This window comes from Zingiber officinale, chromosome 3B (assembly GCF_018446385.1).
Source record: "Zingiber officinale cultivar Zhangliang chromosome 3B, Zo_v1.1, whole genome shotgun sequence".
Classification (NCBI taxonomy): Eukaryota; Viridiplantae; Streptophyta; class Magnoliopsida; order Zingiberales; family Zingiberaceae; genus Zingiber; species Zingiber officinale.
The window spans coordinates 120635934-120643211 of record NC_055991.1 but is presented as its reverse complement, the minus strand read 5'-3'; the positions used below and the strand labels follow the sequence as shown (position 1 = coordinate 120643211).

The window sequence follows — 7278 nt, the reverse complement described above, 5'->3', positions numbered from 1 at the left end:
TCGACCGGGCAGTCGACTGAGCGCGAACAGAATGCTTCTGTTCGTTCGGTTAGTGTGGAGCAGTCGACTGATGGAAGTATCAGTCGACTAATGGAAGTATCAGTCGACTAATGGAAATATCAGTCGACTGGTATATAGCCGTTGGGTTGTAACAGTCGAATCTCTACAGAGGGCAATCGACTGATGATTTTAGCAATCGACTGGTAGGCGGGGTTTACCAACTCATGGCCTATATAACCAAACATTGGAAGCTTGGTTAAGGTTGATGAAATTAGTGGTGGTTAACCCTAATTAGAGTCTCCAAGTTCCCAAGTGATCTAGCGTGCTTCTACGAGGTTGTGGTGAGGTTTCTCCACCCACAAGGAGTTACGTGAGCTAGCCAGAGTTTGCCGAGGAGTCATCCACCGACGGATCGAGATCATCCACCTTACGGACAGCCGTGGAGTGAGAGCCCTAATCTCTGAACCACATTAAATGATCGTGTAACTTGGTTTGCATTTCTTGTCTTGTATTTAGATTAGCTTTCTACTTGTTTGTTTGTATTTTCACTGTGTAACTAACAAGTGTAGGAAGAAGCGATCATTTTGGGTGAGACGTTATTCACCCCATCTAGCGGACATCAAGGTCCCAACAGATACAACTTTATCTTTGGCAAATAAACCTTAGCCTATGGAAGGTGCCTTGGACCCACTTAAAGGTGCCTTCAAGATATGGATAACATTTTCCAGGAGCTATAAAAAGACCCTTGAACCTAAGAATTTAACAACAACTGAATTACAACAATTGTATTTACTTTCCTGGTGATTTTAAAGCTTAGTAAGTGTGCAAGAGGGTTCTCTGCCTTCAACAAAGGAGTAATTTCTAGTGGAGCATTCTTCAACCTCTTGGATTAACAACCACCTAGGTTGTAACCAAGTAAACAACAGTCTTACTATCTTTAGTTGTTCAATTTATTTTTATTGTATTTTAATTGTGTTATATAACTAAGTTGAAATAACGAGAAAGGGGTTATTTCTATCTTACAGACAATTCACACCTTTTTACTGGCCACACCGGGACCAACAAGTGGTATCATAGCCAAGCTTATTCAGAAGGACTAACCGCTGACCGAAGCATAAGAAATGGTCGGAGCTAGCATCTTTCCACTAGTGTTCGAGGGGGAGTTTGCGTTTTCGAAACGTCGAATGGAGGTATACTTTAAAACTGATTTTAATATTTTATTATCGATTAAGTACGGTTTTGATATGCCTAAAAGCGAAGAAGGAAAAGAACTTGAGGAGCATCAATGGATTGAAAAGCAGCGCAATGATTTTATAGCTAATGGTAAGGCTGAGTTTCACATTCTCCATGCTCGGCCTTCTCAGGAACTTGCCAGAATCGGCAATTATAAGAATGCAAAAGAACTTTGGGAAAAGTTCTTAAAGCTCTATAAAGAAGTAAAAAAAAAGTCGAATCCAACTTCCCGATGGGCACTGAGTTGTTGTCAGAAGAATTCAAGATCGAGAAAATTATCGGAACAACACTTATAGCCACATACCTACCTGAAGACAAAGAGAGCTCGTCCGAGATGAGTATCGATGAAGGGGGAGAGCCTTCGAAAGAAAGCAACGACGAAGGGGAAGCATCAGACAACAAAATCATAACGGTAAGGTGTGTTCCCGATCTCCTGAAGAATTATTTGAGTTCATTAAAATGCTTTCTAAAAATATGGCTAATTTAGAAAAATAAAATGCAAAATTAAAATTAACCTTAGCAAATGCATGCAAACTAGAAGATTTTGATAATTTAAAAATAAAAAAAAAATTTGAAAGCATAAATAGGCAAATTGAAGAATAACTATACATGTGTAAATTCAAATATTCTTCAAAATTTAAAATTTAAGAATTACGGAGGACTTAGTTGATATTTTAGATTTTTCAAAGGTCAAATTAGAAAAATCCCTAAAAATCATATACCACAACAATTTTGATTAACCAGTAGGATATAATTTATTTTGGATTCATAAATCTTACTTAGGTAATTAAATAAATTCTTTTCATGCCTAAATTATCTTTAAAATGAATTTATCTTAATAGCCAAATTAATTAAATATGCATGCTAAAAATTTAATTTACATGATTTATTCTTGTCGGTAAAATTAATTATTTTTATCTGTACAAAAAAAATCTTATCTACAAATAGAAAAATTTTAAAAATTTTTGAATGTTAAATCATTTTATATGAATTTTCTTAATGAAAATCATATTTTGAAAACTAAAAATAATTTTTAGACTTATTATTTGTCATAAATCATGATGTTTTCTATTATAATAATTTTTTTTGATATTGTTTAAATATTATCTGAATTATTATGAATTATTTTTTTAAAAGTAAATTTTTAATATTAAAAATTTAATAAAATATAAATTTTGGTTTTTTTATATTAAACTATCTGTTTTACATATTCATGAAAATTAACTGAATTTCTATTGTTAAAAAAATGTTTTTCATGATTTATTTTTAAAAATTAGATTGTTCTAATAAAATAAGTCAATTCTATTTTGATTAAATAATATTTTATTGTGAAAAATTTTCTACTAATATAGATTATCCTGTTTAAGTTTGAAAAAAATTAGATTTTTTCGGACCCGAAAAGTAATTTTTAAATTATTTGTGTCAAAATAGATGATTAATTAATAAAAATAGAATATTTTTTAAAATTATTTATAAAAAATATTAGCCTACTGATAATTCTTGTTATGTGCCCCTAGAAAAATATTTTTAAATTTTCTAACTATTTCTTTTATTTTTCCTAATTTTTTGATGTGATCAAAGTGGGAGAAATATGTACAAGTTAAAAGGAAGTTAGGAGATTTTTTAGAATTTTTATCCTTGTACTTATTTTGTAAAATTTTTTAACATAGTTAATTCATTGTATTGCAATTTTTTTATAATTGTAATTTACTTTACATAATTATGTTATTGTATTTTGGTTTTAATCCTAATTTTAATTTGGGTTGATGCACGTCAAAAATGGGGAGATTGTAAGTATCTCGTAGTTGTTTTGATATGGTCAACTAAGTTAAGTTAGGTCTTATTTGTATTTGATGTCTTGTGTCTAAATGTGCAGAAACTTAGGACCACAAGAAGTCGAGTAGAATACGTAGCTAGTGAGAAGGATGACACGGGAAAGGAGCTGAAGGGCTCGGTGCATCCGAGGGACAAGGTACTACGGAAGAGTACACTAACAGATGAGAAGGACGTATGTTACATTTGAGGGACGAGAAGCTGGGAAGGAATCCTGCTCGAGGAGAAGATCAGAGTTAGGTTTGGGTGAACTCAACTCCAGTTAACCAAAGCATCACCCAAGCGAAGAAGATCAACTAAGGAGATGATTGCCTTAGGGAAGGCGCCTTCAATGACTTGGAAGGCGCCTTCCATGAACAATGTTGAAGGCTCCTTCCAGCTTATTGGAGGCGCCTTCAATATTCATTAGTAGAAGATAAAACTTTATCTTTGGCAAATAAACCTTAGCCTATGGAAGATGCCTTGGACCCACTTGAAAGTACCTTCAAGCTACGGATAGCATTTTCCAAGAGTTATAAAAAGACCTCTATACCTAGGAATTTAACAACAATTGAACTACAACAATTGTATTTACTTTCCTAGTGATTTCTGAGCTTACACTACAAGAAAAAAGCTAATAGACAACGCTTTTAAAGCGTTGTCTTTGTGTCTGAAAAAGCGTTGTTAAAGGCACTGTTGTTAAAAGTCTGCTCAACGACAACGCTTTTAAAGCGTTGTCGTTTGTAGCAAAGACAACGCTTTAAAAGCGTTGTGTATTTTTTTTGCAAAAACATCATCTTTGCAACGCTTTAAAAGCGTTGTTGTTTTTGGCAAAGACAACACCTATGCAACGCTTTAAAAGCGTTGTCTTTTTAAAATAAAAATAAAAAAAATCTATTTACAAAATTATTTTTTTTATATTTACAAAACTATTAATTTTCTTTTACCATGTCTAGATTTGAATTTGACATATAAAATAACATTAATTAGCTCAACTAATGATTTCAAACTCGTACCAAAACAATAGAATTCAATTACAAAGTATTAGTATTTACAGGAGAATTCAACTATACACAAAGACTAAATAGTTATGTTTCAAAGTAGATAGTGACATTCGAATTTAAACCAAAAAAAGCACAAAATAGCTAGCTGGCCTCGAAGACAACAATCTGCATGCTTACTTTTACTAGATATACTGATCAAAAAGGATTGTCGGCTTGAGACTGGGACAAAACACCTACCACAGTGTATCTGTCACATAAAACAATACCATCAATATTATGCAAAAGAAATTTTAGGTGGTAAAAGCTGAAACAAAGGTCACAGTTCACACCATACAATAATAAATTTGGATTGAGAAATACAAAATAATCTTATCGAATAATACACTATTTTGTGAACTTGGTTTATTTTTCTTATATTCTTTAGAAGCTTATGTTTAATTACTTAGATATGAAATCTAACTTTAACTGTGGATGATCTCAGGAACAAGAGGGTCGTCCGGATTTGAGTCGGTCAGAAGAGAGCAAATCGAGAGAACCTTGGAGATGGTCAATGCAGATGCTTCTGTTTGAGTTGATGTTAGGGTGGTAAACCTGCAATATGATGAAAGAGTAACCTCATAGTGATGATAACTAAATCCCACTGCGAAAAGGCAAATTATCTTATCTATAAGATAGTTTAATTAAGTTTTGAATACTTCTTGAAAGCTACTGCAGAAGGATGAAATAACATTTTTGCCCTTACAAATCTTTCATCAATATGTCATTTAAGTCACATCAATATGCATCCTTCTCTACCTATATATCTTTCATAAATACCATTAGTTTAACCTTAAATCAAGCTAATCATGTCAGGTCAGCATATTTATCTACAATAGCTTTATCAAAATCTTGATAAATAGACATCAATCTTCTGCTAGTCATTATCTATTTGGATTTTAAGGAAAGCTCTGCAAGAACGGAAGGATCACGCTATAATTCACTATCATGTATCTACATGACTAAAATAAACCAATAAGAAAAGCCAGGACACAACTGGTGCAAAGTAGAAACTACAGAGGAGGTTCATGAACTAGCAGATAGCTAGGTAATTATAGTGGAGAACAGGAAAGGAATAAAGTGCTAAGAACACCATTCTAACCAGCAATATTTTTTCCAACAGGTAACATGAATAAAATCAACAAAGGGAAAAGAACAAATGAAAAGCTTCCTACTGCTACTGACATGTGTGGTGTGGACTGTTCCTGGGACCAACTCAAATAAATAATTTTTAAGAGAATTTCTATTGTTTAATCTGCAATGTTCGGAACAAGATCATAAATTCTTTGTTGTGCAATATAATGAGTGATTCAAGAACTTCTTCCCAAATCATAGCATACAATTAGATTGATTCATGATGCCCTGCAATTGTCAATGACCAATAGTAGTTTGCCAAAGCTCATGACTAGTATTGGATTGCAGGAATGAAGATTTCTACGTATTCCACACATAACTAACCAGTGTCATCATATCTTCAATTGGATATTGTGTTCATGCCAAGTATCCCACTACATTTTTGTTACAGTCATTTATTCATAAATATTGTGTCATAATAAAAGAAAAGTACAATATCAAATGCCAAAATAATACAATTCTAAGTTTCAACAGATCTATTCAGAACTTTAGTAATTAACCTTATTTTTTTTTTCAACTTCCTAGTCTTAGATCTTGACTTTACAGGTTCATAAAGTTAATCACAAGCAAAGGCATAGAGGGAATGCTGTAACCTATGGAACTCAAAAGACAAAGAAAACAAGTAGTGAATCTCATAACATTAGAAAGACAAGTAGTGAAAAGATAATTAGAAAGACAAGTAGTGAATCTCATAACATTTCTTTAACTTTAAGAGTATAGGAAAAAACTAACAAGGGTAGATTGCATCTCATAAGATGTACTAAGCATTGGAAGGGAAAGACAAGCATAGATGAAAATGGATTCCAAAGAAGTAAGAAGTTGCTTTTTGCTAAAGATAATGAACTTACATAAACTTTAGCTAAAACATGGTAATGAACTTACATAAACTTGAGCACACCTACTCATAAACATGATCTTGTATACATTCTGTCAACTCCGATCGTACCTCATCAATTTCTTCTCGAGAATACAAAGGATAGAGATACCGTTATCAATAAGGTAAATAAGATGACTTGGAAATGGAAGAAAAACAAAAGGCAAAAATCCAGCAATTTAACAGGATCAACAATACCTAAAAAAATACACCTTGGTCATAGGATTGATACCTTTTCATTGCCTGCCCTGAGAGCCAGCTTATCAATAAAGGTAAGTTGCCACTGCTATTTGCCGCTTTGTTGGATCTTTACTATTAAAATCTCTTGTATAGTTTCTTCAAATATTTTGTATATATATAATCCTGCAACACAAATATAAGAGGAACAAAACTGTATTATTCAATAGAAAAATGAACAATTACACCCTATAGATATAGGATTTCAACATTATACCTGAACACAATAACCAATTGAGACTTACCAATTAGTACTAAACCTCCCCTCACACTAAAGCATAGAGATACCGTTAAGTACAATGCTTTCACAAAATCAAAAGATTTGATGCTCATATTTAGATACATGAGGAGGGATTCACAGGAAGGCAAAAAGGAGGAAGAGTTTCACAGGTTGAAGAGTGATGAGATTTTCTTAATCAGGATTAGCACTGAAATTAAGATTAGGAGGAGCTGTGCTACTGCATACAAGGCCCACAATCTTGGAAAGTAGCATGTTGAGCCAAAACACCATCAAGTATTTGCATGCATTGGTAACCACTTTAAAGATGATGCTGGACATGTTCAAAGCAATGCACAACACTAGGCAGTGGGGTTGAGATGAGGTGAATCGTCAAAGGCGGATAGGAGAGGGGTGTTGAGGGGACATGACTTGGGGAGACACAGTGGACAAGTTTGACTGTAAAACTTCTATAAGAGGTCACAGATTATGGTAGTTGCCATCAGGATCACTAAGGAGAGAGATCACCATTTCCATGATTAGTAGTGGAGAATGATTGTTTGAGAACATAAAAGAAAGATTCTGTAACATTAATAGATGAGAAGGTGGCAAGGTCACTGCATCATATGAAATCCATAGCCTCTTCGCCAATGCATGGAACATGGCTTAATGCTAAGTTAAGAGCAATAAAATTGTACAACAAGTGAAAAATGAACTTACACATACATATA

General features: G+C 33.2%; 1 long non-coding RNA gene across 1 annotated transcript; it reads right to left on the bottom strand.

Annotated features, from left to right (window-relative positions):
• Positions 1–4055: 4055 nt before the first annotated feature.
• Positions 4056–6463, bottom strand: LOC121967490. Its single transcript, XR_006107776.1, has 3 exons — positions 6326–6463; positions 6102–6176; positions 4056–4296 (listed from the first exon to the last, which is right to left on the bottom strand). It is a non-coding gene; the product is annotated as an uncharacterized LOC121967490 (long non-coding RNA).
• Positions 6464–7278: the final 815 nt, after the last annotated feature.